Here is a 17,550-nt window from a genome sequence, read left to right on the forward strand (position 1 = left end):
CACTCGGGAGGCAGAGGCAGGCAGATCTCTGTGAGTTCGAGACCAGCCTGGTCTACAGAGCCAGTTCCAGGACAGGCTCCAAAGCCACAGAGAAACCCTGTCTTGAAAAAATAAAATAAAATAAAATAAAATAATAAATTCACATATTAGGAAAAGAGTAGAAAAGTACATAACTATTTCTTCTCTCTCGTGTAGTTTTAAAGTAACAACATGTTTAGTCCCAAATAAAACTGAATAAAGGGAAGAAATATTTTAAACAACAGAAGAAATGAAATTCATAACAAATCTAAAATAAGAAAAACTAAGGTTGTGGGAGGGGAATAACACAAAAAATTTCAAGAACACCTTGGACTATAAACATACAGCAAGATCTTTCTCAAAAGGAAAAAAAGGGTGGGGAAGACTCTACAGAGTCATATATTGATTCCTCAGGGGGAATTAAATTAATACATCCCCAAAAGAATCATGAAAATGGTGAGTTGGGGAAAAGAGAAGCAACCCCAGCAATGAAAATGTGGCCAGCCCTTATGAGACAGTAGGAAACACTGTGAGAAATTCAACACCAGTAGGCACGGCATTGTCATGAGATGAAGAAATCACTGGAAACACACGTGATGGTTAAGTGTTGTCAACTTGACCCAACATAGGAAAACAGTCTCAATGAGAGACTACCTGTTGCATGAATAATAAAAACCCAGAGACAGATATTGGGGTTCAACCTGAAGGTCAGAAAAGTAGAACAGCCACTCACTGACTCTTACCTCTACCTCAGGCTGAAATGGCGATCCTGCCTCCAGGAATCCTCAGAATGAGACTGTGTGAGAGCGGGCTCCTCCCATCTTATATTCCTTTCTAGTGCTGGGATTAAAGACACACACCACTACTGCCTGGTTTCTATGACAAACTAGTGTGTTTACTGGGATTAAAGGTGTGTGTCACCGCTGCCTGGTCTGTAAAACTGACCAGCGGGGTTGTTTTACTCTCTGATCTTCAGGCAAGCTTTATTTATTAAAATACAAATGAAATAACACTACAACTGTCTACATTGGATTGGCATATGGGCATGTGTCTTAGAGTTTCTATCGCTGTGAAGAGGCATCATGGCCACAGCAATTCTTATAAAGGAAAATGTTTATTTGAGGATGGCTTACAGGTTAGAGTATAGTCCATGCTTGTGATGGTGGCATGCAGGCAGACATGGTGCTAGAGAAGGAGCTAAGAGTTGTATATCTGTGAGCTACTAGACCTGACTTGAGCTTCTGAAATCTCAAAACCTACCCTCAGTGACACCCTTCCTCCAACAACATCACCCCTCCTGATACTGCCACCCCTTGAGCCTGGGGGGGGGCATTTTCCTTCAAACCACTATAGCATGTATGTGGTGCAGGGTGTTCTTAATTAAGTTCATTGGTACGGAAAGGCCCAGCCCACAGTGAGTGGTACTAGTCCCTAGAAAGATCTTGAACTGTGTAAGTGTGGAGAAATGCAGCTGAGCCCAAGCAAATGAGAGGACATAGATTCACTTCTTCACTGGAAGCGGTGTGACCAGCTGCTCAAAGTTCCCGCCTTGACTTCCCCACAGTTATTGTCTGTGATAAGGAATTTTAAGTGGAGATGAGTCCCTCCCTCCCCACCCCCACCCAATTGCTTTTTCTGATCATGCTTTATCACAGCGACAGAGAAGAGGCTAGAACAGCAAACACACCAAACCAGTATGAGAAGAAAACTCCAAATGGCCCGGTATTTCCAAGAGAAACTGAATCTGCCATTAAAACCCTCTTCTCAAGCAACTTCAAAGTGCACTGGCTTCCCAGGTGAATGCCTCCAGACAATCAATGTGCTTGTTACTTTTTGTTTCCCAGGTAAAGTCCTCTGAACAATCAGTGTGTTTGTCACTTTTGTCACCTTGACATAAACAAGAGTCGCTTGAGAATAGGAAACCTCAGCTGAGGAATGGCTACCATCACCAGACAGTCATGTGGTATGTCCATGGGCATTTTCTTGGTTAATGATAGATGTTCGAAGGCCCAGCTCACTGTGGGTGGGGGCATTACTGGGCAGGTGGCCCTGGGTTGTCTAAGAAAGCAGTTGAAGAAGCATGGAACAGGCCAGGAAGCAGCACCTCTCCATGGCCTTCAGTTCTGGCCCTGACTCCCATCAGTGAAGAACTGTCCCCTGGAAGTTTAAAGTGAAACGAACCCTTTCCTCCCCAAGTTGTCTTTGGTCATGGTGTCTATCACAGCAATGGAAAGCAAACTAAGAAAGTCAGGCTAATAAATCAAACAAAAGCCACCAACATTACCCAAACTCATTGGAGGCAAAAAAGAGGAAGTACCAACAAACATTTTATGGGGCATCCATTACCCTGATCCCAAACACAGGCCTTTACACCACAGAAAAAACAAATCACTTATCACTTTTGAACAAAGTTACAAATAAAAATATTAAACAAAACAGAAAATTAAAGGGAATTTACATAGAAAACTGACATCATATTAGACTGGTTGATTTTACCCAGAAATTCAAGATTACCGTAATAATGAATCATGCAATTCACTGCATCAGTGAACTGGCAAGGAAGCATTTTATGATGTCATCAGATACAAAGAACATTTCGGAAAACTTTACACCCCATCTTGATAGAAACCTGCAACAAGCCAACACTGAAACAGAGGTGCTGTTCTGAATTGTATAGAGTACTTCAAAACAATTTCAAAGAAAATAGAAAACAGAATCACAACCTTTGAAAGGAAATAACAGAAGAATTTTCCCTAAGACAGATATCACCAAACTGGGATTTTCCATAGGTCCAAAGGGGGAGCTCTTATTGGTCATGGACAATATGACTTCACAGTTATAAAAAGCTAAAACAACCTACAAATAATTGTCAGAATTATTAACCAAGTCTAGTAAGGTTTCCGGATGCAACAGAAATACATAAAAAATATTTATAGATAAGTCATGAAACCTATTATAACAATTTAAAAATGCATTTACAACAACAATATCAAAATTCAAAAAAGGTGTTCTATACACAAAATTACCCCCACCAAAAAAATGTAGACCACAATGAAGGGAGATTAAAAATTCATTGATTGGAAGACTTCTCATTAGACTCTTGTCAACTTATTCTAGATGGATAGGTACCTCAAAGGATGTCATCAAAACACCTGCAGGATTCATATTTGGCAACAAGTATTTATGTGGAAATTGAGAGAATGGATCTCACTTTACGAGGAAATGGCTGAGCCTAACTTGATGTGAAAACACAAAGGATAAACACAGTAAGACACTCTTAAGGAACACAATTAGAAGACTAACCACAACAGTGAGTGGATGTTTTAAAGGTGAGGTAATCAAGCTGCTTCAGTGTTCAGACAAGGCAAATACGGCAGTGGCGCCGAATGCTTACAGTGATGTCATCTGTGAACGTGTGTCACCACGGGGTTGAGATCAGGTCAAGGTGGGATCAGCCTCCCACCCAAAAGTAGTTCAGATGAGAGACTGGCGATCACACACAGGACCAAGAGGAGAACAAGGCAGCCATGTGGTCCACACAGGGCACCAGTAGCGTGGGAGGATGTAAGAGGGACCTTGGTGATTGGGACAATAGGCCTTGGAGGAGTCTGTGTGCTTACATGGATTGAAGCTGTGGTTGGTACCAAGAGTGACAGTGTCCAGGCCTTCCTGGGATGGTCAGTTGTGGGGCAGAAAAAGAAGTAAGAAGGAAGTCTGAAAGCTGCCAGACCTCAGACATCAGAAATGGAACCAGACCCTCTGTAGAGAGCCATGAAAAGGAAAGCAAATCTTGGAATCTACTTCATCATTTACTCAGCATCAATTTAGACACTCAGAAATGCAACTCAAAGAGAAAGCTAAAACAGCAAAGCAAAAACTTAACCACAGGGACTGAAGAGATGGCTCAGCAGTTGGGAGCACTGGCCGCTCTTCCAGAGGGTCTGGGTTTGATTCCCAGCATCTATATGGTGATTCACAGCCGACTATAACTACAGTCCCAGGGGATCTGACACTCTCTTATGTCCTCCGTTTGGACACACATGGAGGAAAAATACCCGACATACCAATTAGTTGTTGTGGAATGAATATTTGTTTAACTAAATACACACGTGTTGCATTTGTTTATGTTACGGACTATTTGAACAAGTATGTAAAGACGGGTTGCTGTGCCGCCTAAGGCACCTGATTGGTCTAATAAAAAAGCTGAGTGTCAAATGGCTAGGCAGAGGAGGTAGAGCAGGGGCTGATGAACAGAGAGAAAACAGAAGGGAAGAAAGAGAGAGGGATGCAAGGGAACAGCCAGGTAGACACAGAAGAAAACAGAAAAGAAGGACGGACAGTACATAAATGAGGTGAACAAGCCTTGGGACAGCACATAGATTAATAGAAATGGGTTCATTTAAGGTTTTTTTTTTTTCAGTTTTTCGAGACAGGGTTTCTCTGTAGCTTTGGAGCCTGCCCCGGCACTAGCTCTTGTAGACCAGGCTGGCCTCGAACTCACAGAGACCCGCCTGCCTGCCCCTGCCTCCCGAGTGCTGGGATTAAAGGCGTGTGCCACCACCGCCCGGCCTTAATTTAAGTTTAAAAAGCTGGCTAGAAACAAGTCTAAGCTAAGGCTGAACATCATAATTAATAATGAGTCTCCATGTCATGGTTCTCGGGCTGGTAGTCCAAGAAAGCCTGCTACAACTAGTTAGTTAGCTAGCTAGCTAGTTAGTTAACTTCAAAAGGTTAACTGCAGAGTGGATTCAAGTTTTCAGAGCGTGCACAGATGTCCTGAATAGGATATTTACCACAGTAGCTTGAATTACAAGCTTGATAACTTGGCTTTTGTCTTCGTCAAAAATTACCATTGGAATCAAGACAGAAAGAGTGTAAGAAAATGTCTCCAACATGTATATACTCACATATATATGTAAATATATACATATACATATATAGATAGATAGATAGATGTAACATAGGCTAAATATGTTGGATCTATGAACTCCAACAAATTGCTAAAAGAGAAAAGCCAGCAGAAAAAGGAGCAAGGTTCCCGCACAGCAACGTCAAGTGAGAGATCCAAACACAATCAGAGAAATTCTAAAAGGATATTTAACTCCATTAGTATTCCGAGAGATGCAAATTCAAGCTACAGGATCTCACTGCACAACTGCCAGATATAAAATTAAAACTGACAACAGCAATTAGTAGGAAGAGGTGAAGCAAACCCAACTCTTACACTTAGCCAAACATGGCATTTGAACCAACTACTTCAGGAAAGGAATTAGTCCTGCTCACTAGAGCACAAATACATCCAGATCCCACAGCCTTTCCAGTTGATCCCTGCAGAGACTCCCTAGAAATGTAAGCACATGCACCCAACTTATAAGGAAATTCCTATGAGAAATAATATCCACAAAGTGGGAAAGGTTCTGCGCCCACCAAATGAAGAAAACAGAAACTCTTGTATCCCATGTAAACTCAGACCAGCAGTCACACTCAGTACCAGCAGATGACTCAGAAGCACACCACGGTGTGAAAGAAGCTGTCCCCAAATAGTCCACCCACTATTTTAAAATTCAAAAATTAGCTAAAGTACCACATGGTGATAGGATTCTAGGAACCTTTGGGCGTGGCAGGCTGTGGTGGTTTGAATGGGAAACGTTCCCCATGGACTCAAGTGTTTAACACTTGGTGCCCAGCTGCTGGCATGTCTGAAAAGCGATGGAACCATTGAGGAACTGGAACCTCACTACAACGAGAGGGCCACTGGGGTGATCACTGAGATATTAGAGCCTGTCTTCTGTTTCCTAATGTGCCAACACGTGAGGAGTCCCAGATGTACATTCCTGCTATCATGAAGCCACCTGCCACCATGCCGTCCCTATCACAGAGGTTGTGCCCTCAAACTACAAGCCAAAATAAACCCTTGCTTCCTGTTTCAACTTACTTTTGCCAAAACAATGAAAAAGATAACTAATACAGAAAATTGGTATGAAAAGAGGAACAGTTGCTATGGTAAAGGCTGACCATGCAGGCTTTTAGAGCTGGTTTTTGCAGAAAGAATGTGGAAGAGTTTAAAAGTATGGACTAGGAAATCTCCAGAGTGCTTTAAATGGAGTTAACTGAGCCATTCCAATGGGAGTCCAAAGACAAGCATGCCAAGACAGTGGGGTGGAGCCTAGCTCAGACAGCTTCACAGGGCAGTGGGGACTCTATCAAGAGTGGGGAATAGAGGTCACTCAGATTATATTCTGGAAAAGAACCTCACTTCATCCTGCCACTGTCCTGAGACCGTGGGGGCTGAATTAAAAAGTAATGAGCTACTTCGTTTAGTGGAGACATTTTAAAAACAGGACAGAATTTGGCGTGTAGCACAGTGGCTGCACATTGGATTTATCCAGGTTGACAATAAAGGGGAGCAAGGGGAACGGAGAAATAAGAGCACAGTTTGCGAGGAATGTACAGTTCCAGTCGAGGCAGGTTGTAAGCAGCATTAACTGTTATCAAATAACATTATTGAAAATAAAATGCCTCATGCTCTACACTGTATCCTAAGGGCAACATACTGTGCATTAAAGGGTCCGACTGGTGAAATGAAAACCAAATTAGAAGGGTCTAAACCAAGGCCACCACTATAGGGGCTCCTTGTTCGAATGCAAGTATGCAGGCAAATGTATCCCCAGGGTCAGTCTCAAAAAAATACACAAGCTGCTGCAACGGAGGCTCAAGAGGCAGAGCTACATCCCTGAACTGGCAGTATAACTACAAACTGTTATTTAGGTGGTACTGGTTTTAGAGGCATGAGAGATTCAGGAGAGACATGAAGGCTTGCACTAAATTCTGAAGAAAACCATTGAACCCAGGCAATATTATTAGTGTCAAGTTCTCTGTAAGGAAGCCCTGAGAGACAACTACATGATGCTGGGAAGGGGACACCTAAACATCGTCAGAGGAAACTTCATGTGCATACTGAATCGGTCCCAAGAGAGAGGTTTCTTGTACTGTCGGCAATAGGGATTGGGGGAAGGCAGGGTGTCCCAATGTAGAGGGAGCCCAGACGAGTCCATCACAAGCCCCAGATGCTGGACGTGAAGTTGTAAGATTTGATCTTTGTCCTGTTTGCCTGGTAGGTCTTGGTCGTTGCTATGCTCCCATTCCTCAGTTGAATGCTATTATGAACTGAAAGTACATAACTTGTTTTTTGTTGTCTTTTTTAAAATTAGGGGCTTAGAGTTATTTATCACCATACATATCTATCACCATATACAAAACTCAAGTCCAAATGGATCAAAGACCTCAACATAAAGCCAGCCACACTAACCTCATAAAAGAGAAAGTAGGAAGTACACTTGAACGCATTGGCACAAGGAACCACTTCCTAAATATAACCCCAGCAGCAAAGATAGTGATAGAAACAATTAATAAACGGGACCTCCTGAAACTGAAAAGCTTCTGTAAAGCAAAGGACATGGTCAACAAGACAAAATGACAGCCTACAGAATGGGAAAAGATCTTCACTAACCCCACATCAGACAGAGGTCTGATCTCCAAAATATACAGAGAGCTCAAGAAATTGGACACCAAAAGATCACATAATCCAATAAAAAAAAAAAAGGAGTAAAGACCTAAACAGAGAACTCTCAACGGAGGAATCTAAAATGGCTGAAAGACACTTAAGGAAATGTTCAACATCCTTAGTCATCAGAGAAATGCAAATCAAAACAACTCTGAGATTCCACCTTACACCTGAAAGAATGGCCAAGATCAAAAACACTGATGACAACTTATGCTGGAGAGGTTGTGGGGAAAAGGGAACACTTCTGCATTGCTGGTGGGAATGTAAGCTGGTACAATTCCTATGGATGTCAGTGTGACAATTTCTCAGAAAATTAGGAAACAACCTTCCTCAAGACCCAGTAATACCACTTTTGGGTATATATCCAAAGATGCTCAATCATTCCACAAGGACATGTGTTCAACTATGTTCATAGCAGCTTTGTTTGTCATAGCCAGAACCTGGAAACAACATAAATGCCCCTTGACTGAAGAATGGATAAGGAAAATGTGGTACATTTACACAATGGAGTACCACACAGCAGAAAAAAAAATAACGACATCTTGAATTTTGCAGGAAAATGATAGAGCTAGAAAATATAATTTTGAGTGAGGTAACCCAGACCCAGAAAGATAATTATCACATGAACTCACTCATAGGTGGTTTTTAAACATAAAGCAAAAAAAACCAGCCTACAAACCACAATCCCAGAGAACTTAGACAACAATAAGGACACTAAGAGAGACTTTCATAGATCTAATCTGCATGGGAAGTAGAAAAAGACAAGATCTCCTGAGTAAATTGGAAGCATGGGGACCTTGGGGGAGGGCTGAAGTGGGGAGGGGAGAGACAGGGAAGGGAGCAGAGAAAAATAAAGAAAGAAAAAAAGAATGGTAGTCACTGTGTGATGTTAGTGAGCAAGTACAAAGATATTAAATATTCCATAACAGTATATGCTGTTTAAATTAAGATGCATAGAAAGAGCTGGATGCTAAACTACTAAAATTACTCTGAACACAGAGCTACAGAGAAATCGGAAAAATTACTTATTATATCACAGAGATTATGATATGTGTTATTTAGGCTGAAATAATACATTTTAAGTTTGAGTACAGTGCTCATAATATAGACAACTGCATCTGTAAAATAAAGACTTCTGAAATTACTTTTTTAAAAAAGAGCGAGTTGGAGACATCAATTTCAGGTCAAGCTTTCTTAAGTAGAAGGAAGTCTCCACTCCTTCTGAGGAGTAGAAGGAACTCCTCCATTATCTATGAGTGGGCGGTCCCAAGGGAAAGTCAAACAACAAGGATATTCTTGGTTGTCCCTTTGACAAACCTGGGAAGAGAGAAGTTTAACTGAGGAACGACCTCCATCAGATGCACCATGGGGCATTTTCTTGATTACTCACTGATGTAGGAGGGTCAACCCATTGTGGGCAGTACCATCTCTAGACAAGTGGGCCCAGGTTGTATAAGAAAGGCAGCTGAATGTCTGCCTAGGAGCAAGCCAGTAAGCAGTCAGTTCTCCTCCACAACTTCTCCTTCAAGCTCCTGTCTTGAGTTTCTGCCTTGGCTTTCCTCAACAATGGAGCTGTAAAGTGTGAGATGAAATTAATCCTTTCCTTCCTGGGTTCTGTCTGTCAGTGTTTCTCATAGCTACAGAACTAGAACAGTCTCAAAAGAGACTGTGGACTTTGAATGGTATTGGGATTTATTTTTATTTTTATTTTCGAGACAGGGTAGCTCTGTAGCTTTTTTGGTTCCTGTCCTGGGACTAGCTCTTGTAGACCAGGCTGGCCTCGAACTCACAGAGATCCGCCTGCCTCTGCCTCCCGAGTGCTGGGATTAAAGGTGTGTGCCACCACCGCCCGGCAGTATTGGGATTGTTAAAGACTACAGGACTTCTTCCAACGTTGGACATGAAGTGTTGTGGTGGTTTCCTTCACTGCTGAAGATTTTCTTTAATTCCTTTACAGAAGCTGGAATCTTAGTGGGGTGGAGTCTCAACCTGAGGTCACCCCTTTATTCCACTTAGCATCCAGCTTTTCTTTAAACTTTTTATCTCCTTGAGCAATGGACTTTGCTTAGCTTCATGACACTTCCCGGTGTTCCTTTTCTCCTCAAACTGTACTTTTGGTATTTTTCCTTGCTTAGCTTGTTCATTTTCATTATAGATCTGCCTAAAAGTGATTACGAAGAATCACACCTGTACTGGTTGGTTGTGCATCAACTTGACACAAGCCAGAGTCATCAGAAGGAGCCTCAGCTGAGGAAATGCCTCCCTGAGATCCAGCTGTAAGGCATTTTCTCAATTAGTGATCCATAGGGGAAGGCACAGCCCATGGTGGATGGTCTCATCCCTCGATTGTAGGTCCTAGGTTCTATAAGTAGGGGGGCTGAGCAAACCATGGGAAGCAAGCCAGTAAGCAGCACTCCTCCATGGCCTCTGCATCGCTCCTGCCTCCAGGATCCTGCCCTGTTTGAATCCTTGTCCTTATTCTTCAGTGATGAACAGCAATGCTGAAGTGTGGGCCTGATAAACCCTTTCCTCCCCAACTTGTTTTCCAGTCATGGTGTTTCGTTGCAGCCATAGAAACCCTAAGACAGTACCACAATCAATGCTAGACTGTCTTGAAATCTCCTCTATCAAAGCAATTCATCAAGAACTCTTCAATTGAGCCTCAGGAAGAGTTTTAGGACAGGGCAAAAAGCAGTCACATTCTTTGCCAAAATGTCAAAAGAATAGTCTCTAGGCCACTTACTAACCCCTGAAACCTCTTCAGGTCATCATGATCTACATTGCTCTCACCACAACTGTCTTCCATGCTCCTGTTAGTGTGTCCCATTGAGCTCCACTTAAAGTGTTCAGCTGTTTTCCTAATCCAAAGTCCCCCAATCCTGCCATCAAGCAGCACCGTAAGGCCAGTCATGGCAATGCCCCACTTCCCTGTACCAAATACTTTCCTGGTCACTGATCTATTGTTGTGAAGAGACACCATGGCCAAGGCAACTCTTACGAGACAAAGCATCTAACTGGAGCCTTGCTTAGGATTTCAGAGGGTTAGTCCGTGATCAGCATTTGACAGGAAGCCTGGCAGCATACAGGAAGGCATGGTGCTGGAGAAGGAGCTCAGAGTTCTACATCAGGACCATCAGACAACAGGAAAAGGGGGCTCCTGGGCCTGCCTTGGGCTTTTGAAGCCTCAAAGCCCACCCCCTGTGGCACACTTTCTCCAACAAGGCCACACCTTCCAAAGCCACACCTCCTCATCCCGCCCAAGTAGCGCCAGTCCCAGTTCACGGAACCAGCATAACAGAACAGAGGCGTCCTTTAGGGAAAGGGTCTGCCCGTGGACTGCAGCTTGAGCTGTCCATGAGGCTCCAGCCAGCCTTCCTCACCGTCTTCCCTATGATTCCAGGCCTGCCTATACAGGCTGCACCACCACCTCAACTGCTCCTTCCAGTCTTTTAAAATCCACCCTGCTGCGCCTGTGTGGCTGAGCCTTGACTGGAAGCCCAAGAATCCCACCTACAGAGCCTCCCAAGGCCTTTATTTACTCTGGCTCTGGGGGACTGTCCAGCTGGGAATAAGTGAACTATTCAGCGCCGTCGCATGGGACTCCACAGAATACAGTTAGGAAAGCCTGCCTGCTCACTGCTGTCATTAATTAGAATTGGACATAATTAACTTGATCTGAATATCATTAATAAAAAATTACATACATAAAAGGATGGCTTCCTTCAGTTTAATCACACTAATTATACTGGGCTCAACCTAGTTGCAGTTCCTAGTTATTTTAACACATTTTTTCATCTTTTTAAAGGGATGGTGGTGATCTCTCTCTCTCTCTCTCTCTCTCTCTCAATGCAACTTAAAAAAAAAAAAAAGTCGGTGTCAGAGTAGAAGTTTCCAAATATTTGAAAGCACACTCCAAATCTGAGAACAAATAATCAGGTGTCTCTTTTATGGGTCGGGTCCTCCAGAGGACACTCAGCACCAGAGAGGTCCTATCAGTGACACACCCCACCTGACCCACAACTCCTCAGTTCCCACTTAGGGTAGGAAAATGCATTTCTGGACACCTGAGAAACTAGCATCAAAGAATGATCCCATATCTCCAGTGCATCCATTACCCATGAAGTCTTGGGCTATGGATGGGCATCAGTGGTCACGGGAGTCCATGCCAATATTAGCAATCAGGAACAGAACAACAACAGCAGGCAGGCCTGTGAGGCCAGACTTCCAGCCAACACCCGGAAGGGTGAGTTGTTCGGGAAGATGTTCAGAGGTGCCTGAGAGATGGATAAGCAGCCCGAAATGCAGACACTAAAAACACAGGGCCAGGTCAGTTAGCATAGCCTGGCTCATGAGAAATCCCAACACTGCAAGGAAGAGACAAATGCAGAACCATCTGAAAAAAAAAAGGTGAGGCCAGGAATTCAGTCCGCTAGAGGGTCCACTGGCAAAAATGTGGCACAAAGACACACACACTACAGAGTGGGAGGTGAGCCACATGTGGGTGTTTGCCACGACCTCTTTTTATGCATGTGTCGGGGGGATGCACACATGCACACACAGTCTTGTACGAGTGCACAGAAAGTCAACATCAGGTCTCATTCCTTAGGGACCATATGCCGTGCATTTTGATTTTGATTTTTAAAATTCTCTTATTACATTTATTTCTATGTTGATTGATAGGTGCGTATAGACACACACAAGTGCCACAGTGAGAGTGTGGAGCTCAGAAAACAACTTGAGGGGTTCACTTTTCCCCTTCCGAGACCTGGGTCCCAGGATGAACTCAGGTCATCTGGCTTAGGAGCAAGAGCTGAGCCATCTTGCCAGCCCCTACCTTGTTATTCGATACAAAGTTTCTCACTGGGCTAGTTGGAAACCCCCGGGGATCCACCTGTCTCCACTTCCCCAGTGCTGGCATTAATTCAAAGTATGTGTCACCACACCCAGCTTTTTGTATGCACGTCCTGGTAGTCAAACTCCTGTCTTCATGCTTGCAAGGTGAAGCAACTGAGTTAACTCCTCAGTCCTACAACAACCTCCTCTTTAATCAACGCTATGAGATTCACAGAACAAAGTGTAGAGAACATGAGGCACAAACGCATGAACCCAAACCATTGTTACTTAACCACTGTTACTCTCTTTCTCTCTACCTCCCACTAGACCCATCACTAATAAAGGCATTCTCTCCTACAAAGAATGGGCCCTGGTATCCTCTATTTTGTTTTAATTTATTTAAAAAAAAAAACGTTTACTGTGACTTGTGATAATTTCTATGTATCGGCTTGACTGGGCCATACCTGGCTGACCATTGTGCATTCTGGCCACTTCTCTTAGGGTATTTTGGGAAGATGTGCATTTGAACTGTGGGTTAGGGAACCTCCGACAACCCATGGAGGACCTGATTAGAACAGAAAGGTGACAGAATCTGTTCTCTACCTGACTTCTCAAGCCAGAACACCTGAGTCCTGTCCTCTGTACTCTGGCTGTGAGTCTGTTGGACCTGGGCAGGAAGCAATACTCTGTGCTCCATCTCTTAGCCAATGAGCTCTGCTCTGCTGTCTCTCCAGATTGTGAAGACAGATCACAAGACCTTGTTACATATGAGCCAATCACTGTAATATAATAAACCCATCAACAGTAAGTCCTAAGACACACTAATGATAGATTAATATATTGCCAAATCTTGTGGTTGGTCCCATGACTTCTGGTTCTCTGGAAAAGTTTGACTAATTCATGGCCAACAAGAAGCATATACACCTAAGAGTGGAATGTTTGCATCACAGGGAGCCACATTTTGTTCTTTTTGTAAATTGTGCAGTTGCTCTCTAAAGGGACTTTTAACCAACCTGCCCTCAAAAAGTAAGGCATGAAAATATCCCCTTGTTCATCAAATCCTTGGTTTATTCTAATCTGCCAAATATGAGTGTGAAATTGTATTTCATTATCTAAACTATTCCCCAATTGAAGACAGGAAGTGTTCATTAGTCTGTAAGCCATTTGGGCTTTTTTCATGCGATTTGCCCATTCTTCAACTCTCTTATCTTTTTCTTGGTTCTCTTTAAAATGTTTACTTACATGTAATTAATTGTTATTTTAGAGAGAGAGAAGAAAATGTCTTCCATGTACTTTAACCTTTTATCCCTTCTACTCCAAGGACAGTCCCTTGTAAGCTATAATATGCAATCTCATCTTATCTTTTGCTATCTAACCAATCAGTTGTCCTGCATGTCATAGTTTAAATATAAAACATCTCCCACTAGTTCATGTGCTGAACGCTTGACCAGTAGCTAGAGTCACTATTTTGGAAAGTGGTGGACACTGTAGGAGCTTGGGGTGTAGTTGGAAGACAAGTATGTCAGTACGGACAGGCCTCGGGAGGTTAAACTAATGCTTCTGGTACTTTCTCTGCTCCATGGACACTGTAATATGAATTGAACTTGCCTGCCTCCCCAGATCTGTGATGCCCTCCCATACCTCCCCTATCACAATGAACCTCTGGAACCTTCACTTCCCCTTCCACAATGGATAGAAACCTCTGGAACCTCCACTTCCCCTACCACAATGGACAGAAACCTCTGGAACCTCCACCACCCCTACCACAATGGACCTTTGGAACCATGAGCTTAGATAAATTCTTCCTCCTTTAAATTGCTTTTATCTTAGGTATTGTCATGGATTGAATGAGAATAGCCCTCACAGGCTTGCTCATTTGTTTGAATACTTGATCCATACTTTGTGGAACTGTTTGGGAAAGATCAGGAAGTATGACTTTGTTGGAGGAGGTGTGTCACTGGGGGTGGGGCTTGAAGTTTCAAAAGCCGGCATCATTCCCAATGAACCGACTCCGCCTCGTGCTTGTGATCAAGAGGTGAGCTTTTAGCTATTCCTTCTTCACCCAGTCACCATGAACTCTAATCTTCTGACACTGTAATCCAAGCTAAATGCTCTCTGTTACAACTTGCCTTGGTCACGGTGTTTTATCATAGCAATAGAAAAATACCTAAGTCGGGTATCTTACCATAACAATAGGAAAAGCACCTGGGGGAACCATTTCCACTGGGACCATAGCCTAGCTCTACCATGTCCCAGTCTTCTGCACAGAAAGTCTTACCATAGAGTCACTTTGGGTGTCTCCTATGTCTCTGTCTCTCTCCACATGAATACCAGTCTCAATCACGGCAGCATCCCATAGGGAATTCACAGTCCCAGCCTTAATGGCATCTTCTTCTCTTAGTGGTTTTTGTTTTTGTATTTTTTTTTCAAACATGGTCAGCAGGGTTTTACATGGCATTGGCGTATGTCTGTGCTGGGGCAGGAGCAGCTATGGTTATACTAGCCAGCCATCTTCATGATCGCAACAATACCTCGTTTCATACACTCTGAGCCCTCCATGATTTCAACACAGTTTACTCCCTTATCAGTGATCCTGCAGGAAAACCACCGAGTTTATGATCTTAGTCTCTGTGCATCCTATAAATACACACACACACACACACACACACAAAATAATGAGGATTACAAACTGATTCTTCAAGAAGAAAAACAGAAAAGGATATCAAACTTTTACTGACAGTGGGACCACATTCTTAAAGTTATTCTACCACAACATACCAGACGCATCATGGGTATTAGTATTCTGAGATTATAAAATGGCTCCATTTGCAGCAGAAAAAGATACAACGCCAGGCTCTGCTTCTCTCTGTGGCTCTCCAAGCAGAGATTCATTCTGGCATAATTGACGTTTAAAAATGTTCATTTCATCACCACTTTTCTTTCTAAGAAGGAATATGCTTGCCTTCAGGGACACCGTAAGGGAGGATGCTGGGCACATTCACTTAAATGATGGATTATCGTACTGGGTAGTAAGAGCGCTTTGGAGGGGCCTTGGCTGTAGCAACTGGTATAGATCCTCTGTCAGTATTTCTGTACACTTAAAATCCCATTAGGCCTTTTTGTAGGCACAGAAGGAAAAAAAAATACCTTGGGCTTTGAAGGTATAAACTGAACCACCCCTACGGCTCCAAATGACTGAAACATACCCGGACTTCATTCCAGAAGACTTGAAGGTGCCAATTTCACAGTGACTAATTCCTGGAGGGTAGAAGATGCACTGGTTCCACAGGCTTAGAAATTCACGATAATTCATGAGGCTGCACCCTCATTATTAAGGCCACCTTTCACAAGCTAGTCCCACCACAAGTTACAAACAAAACCCTGCCCCTTAGCAGAACCTGGCCCCTGAGTGTGCTAACACTTCCAGAGTTGAGAAAGGACGGTGCATCTTGAGGTTAAGGGTGAAAAGTGTGCGCCACTCTTAGCACAAAATCAGGTGGGATGGGAAAAGCCTGTGAAGAGGGTGAGGTGAACGGACAGTGTATGTAAAAAACGGACGACAGAGAACGTTCAGAAGCACTCAGCCAAGATGCTTTAGAAGCCACAGAAAAACACCCAAGCCGCACCTCGTCCCCTGAGGAAGCTCTGGCTGCTCTGCAACCCCTAACTGCTCATGAATATGGCGCAGCCAAAAGCTACCCCATAATCTACCCCATGACATCTGTGACAAGAACACATCTAGTGTGCTGCACAGGTATTCTTGTCCGTGTTCAGCACCAGCAGCCTCGTGATTAGTCCCTCGGACATAAGGTAGGTAGATGCTGAAAGTGAATAGACAGTCATCTCACGTTACAAACAGACAACAAAACCCTCACTATTTATGGTCCAGGGACTTCTGCTACCCAGAGCAAGGCAGGGCAGTGCTTCTGAGGGTAGCCTTGACCTTCAGAATACTACTCTTGGCCTGGTCAGACTTCCCTGCATCCTCAGAACTGCCGCACAGCTTCCCCAGGTAGGATACCCACATTTCCCTCTCCTGAACACCACAAGCCATCACCTCCCTGAGTGCCATTGTATGGTTACTCCATCCTAGTCCAGTTGCTGTTCCTTCTCATGAATCCAGGGGGCACTGTGGAACTGAGCAGAGGTTTTGAGAGCTCAGGGTCAGGACACAGAGACCTTATAATGATAGGCTTCCTAGAATTTCACAATGGCTGACTCCTCAAAGCAGACTACAGGTTGAGTGACCCTTACCCAAAATGCTCGGGACTAGAAGTACTTATAATTTCAGAGTGTTTAGACATGGGAAAGTTCGATAGACTTTCTGCTTTATATGCTATTGCTGTTTTATTTTTGTTTTGTTTTTTTTGGGGGGGGTGTTTTCACTGTTGATTTATTTGCAATGTTAGAGACTGACCGTGGGACTTCACACATTCATGTTCAGAAAGCTGAGCTGATTCAAGCACATTTGGGACGTCTAGCTTCCATACCGAGGACCCTGAAGCCATAGCAGTTGTCTGTGTCGGATACTGATGGGCCCCCTGCTGATCTCAACCTTCAGTACATGGGACTCCCTGGGAGCACAAGGGCTCAGGAACTCCAGTCGGAGAGAGAAAGGACACACAGGACAAAGAGCATACTGCTATTGTCATGGGGTGGTACACAAGGACCAGTTTCAGACAAAGTAAAGGATCAGTGCTGGCTCAGGGTCTGTCTACACCTTGGCAGTCAAATCAACACCAGCTTCAAAGATCTGTGCTCACGAGCACTGAACTATACCCATGCAGTTCCCTGGAAATGGACACGGCACTCATCCATCTGCCACGGCGCAGCATCCCTCTGCTGAGGCAATCCCAGCTTCCACGTGGCAGAAGCAGGAAGGAATGCCAAGCAAGGCCACTGTGGCTCCATGCAAGACCGCCTCTGATTGCTTACCAAAAATGAGTGTCTTGACAACGTCCTGAAACCCCTCCTGGTGATCCAGTCTTCCTGGAATAAAGCAGAAGGAACAGAAAAAAAAAAGACTTAATTCCAGAAATGACGATGATGCTTATATAGGGCTCTTCCGTGCACACAAATTTAAATGAAAGGCTTCGAATTACCTGCAAAAGTGAATGACTGGGATGACAGAAAAA

General features: G+C 43.6%; 1 protein-coding gene across 3 annotated transcripts in view; it reads right to left on the reverse strand.

The window, feature by feature from the left end:
* The window catches only part of Apba2 (amyloid beta precursor protein binding family A member 2), a 212,332-nt gene that overhangs the window by 86,118 nt on the left and 108,664 nt on the right, over window positions 1-17,550 (reverse strand). For 2 of the 3 annotated variants that reach the window (XM_041651114.1, XM_041651121.1), the window contains exon 3: window positions 17,351-17,404. The gene's annotated coding sequence lies outside the window, so the exon portion shown is untranslated. The remainder of the gene's footprint in view (window positions 1-17,350; window positions 17,405-17,550) is intronic. The other variant, XM_041651126.1, reaches the window with a different exon arrangement.

This window comes from Microtus oregoni, unplaced genomic scaffold (genome assembly GCF_018167655.1).
Source record: "Microtus oregoni isolate MIOR12 unplaced genomic scaffold, Mior012 000000F_ref0000247, whole genome shotgun sequence".
In the NCBI taxonomy this organism is placed as follows: Eukaryota; Metazoa; Chordata; class Mammalia; order Rodentia; family Cricetidae; genus Microtus; species Microtus oregoni.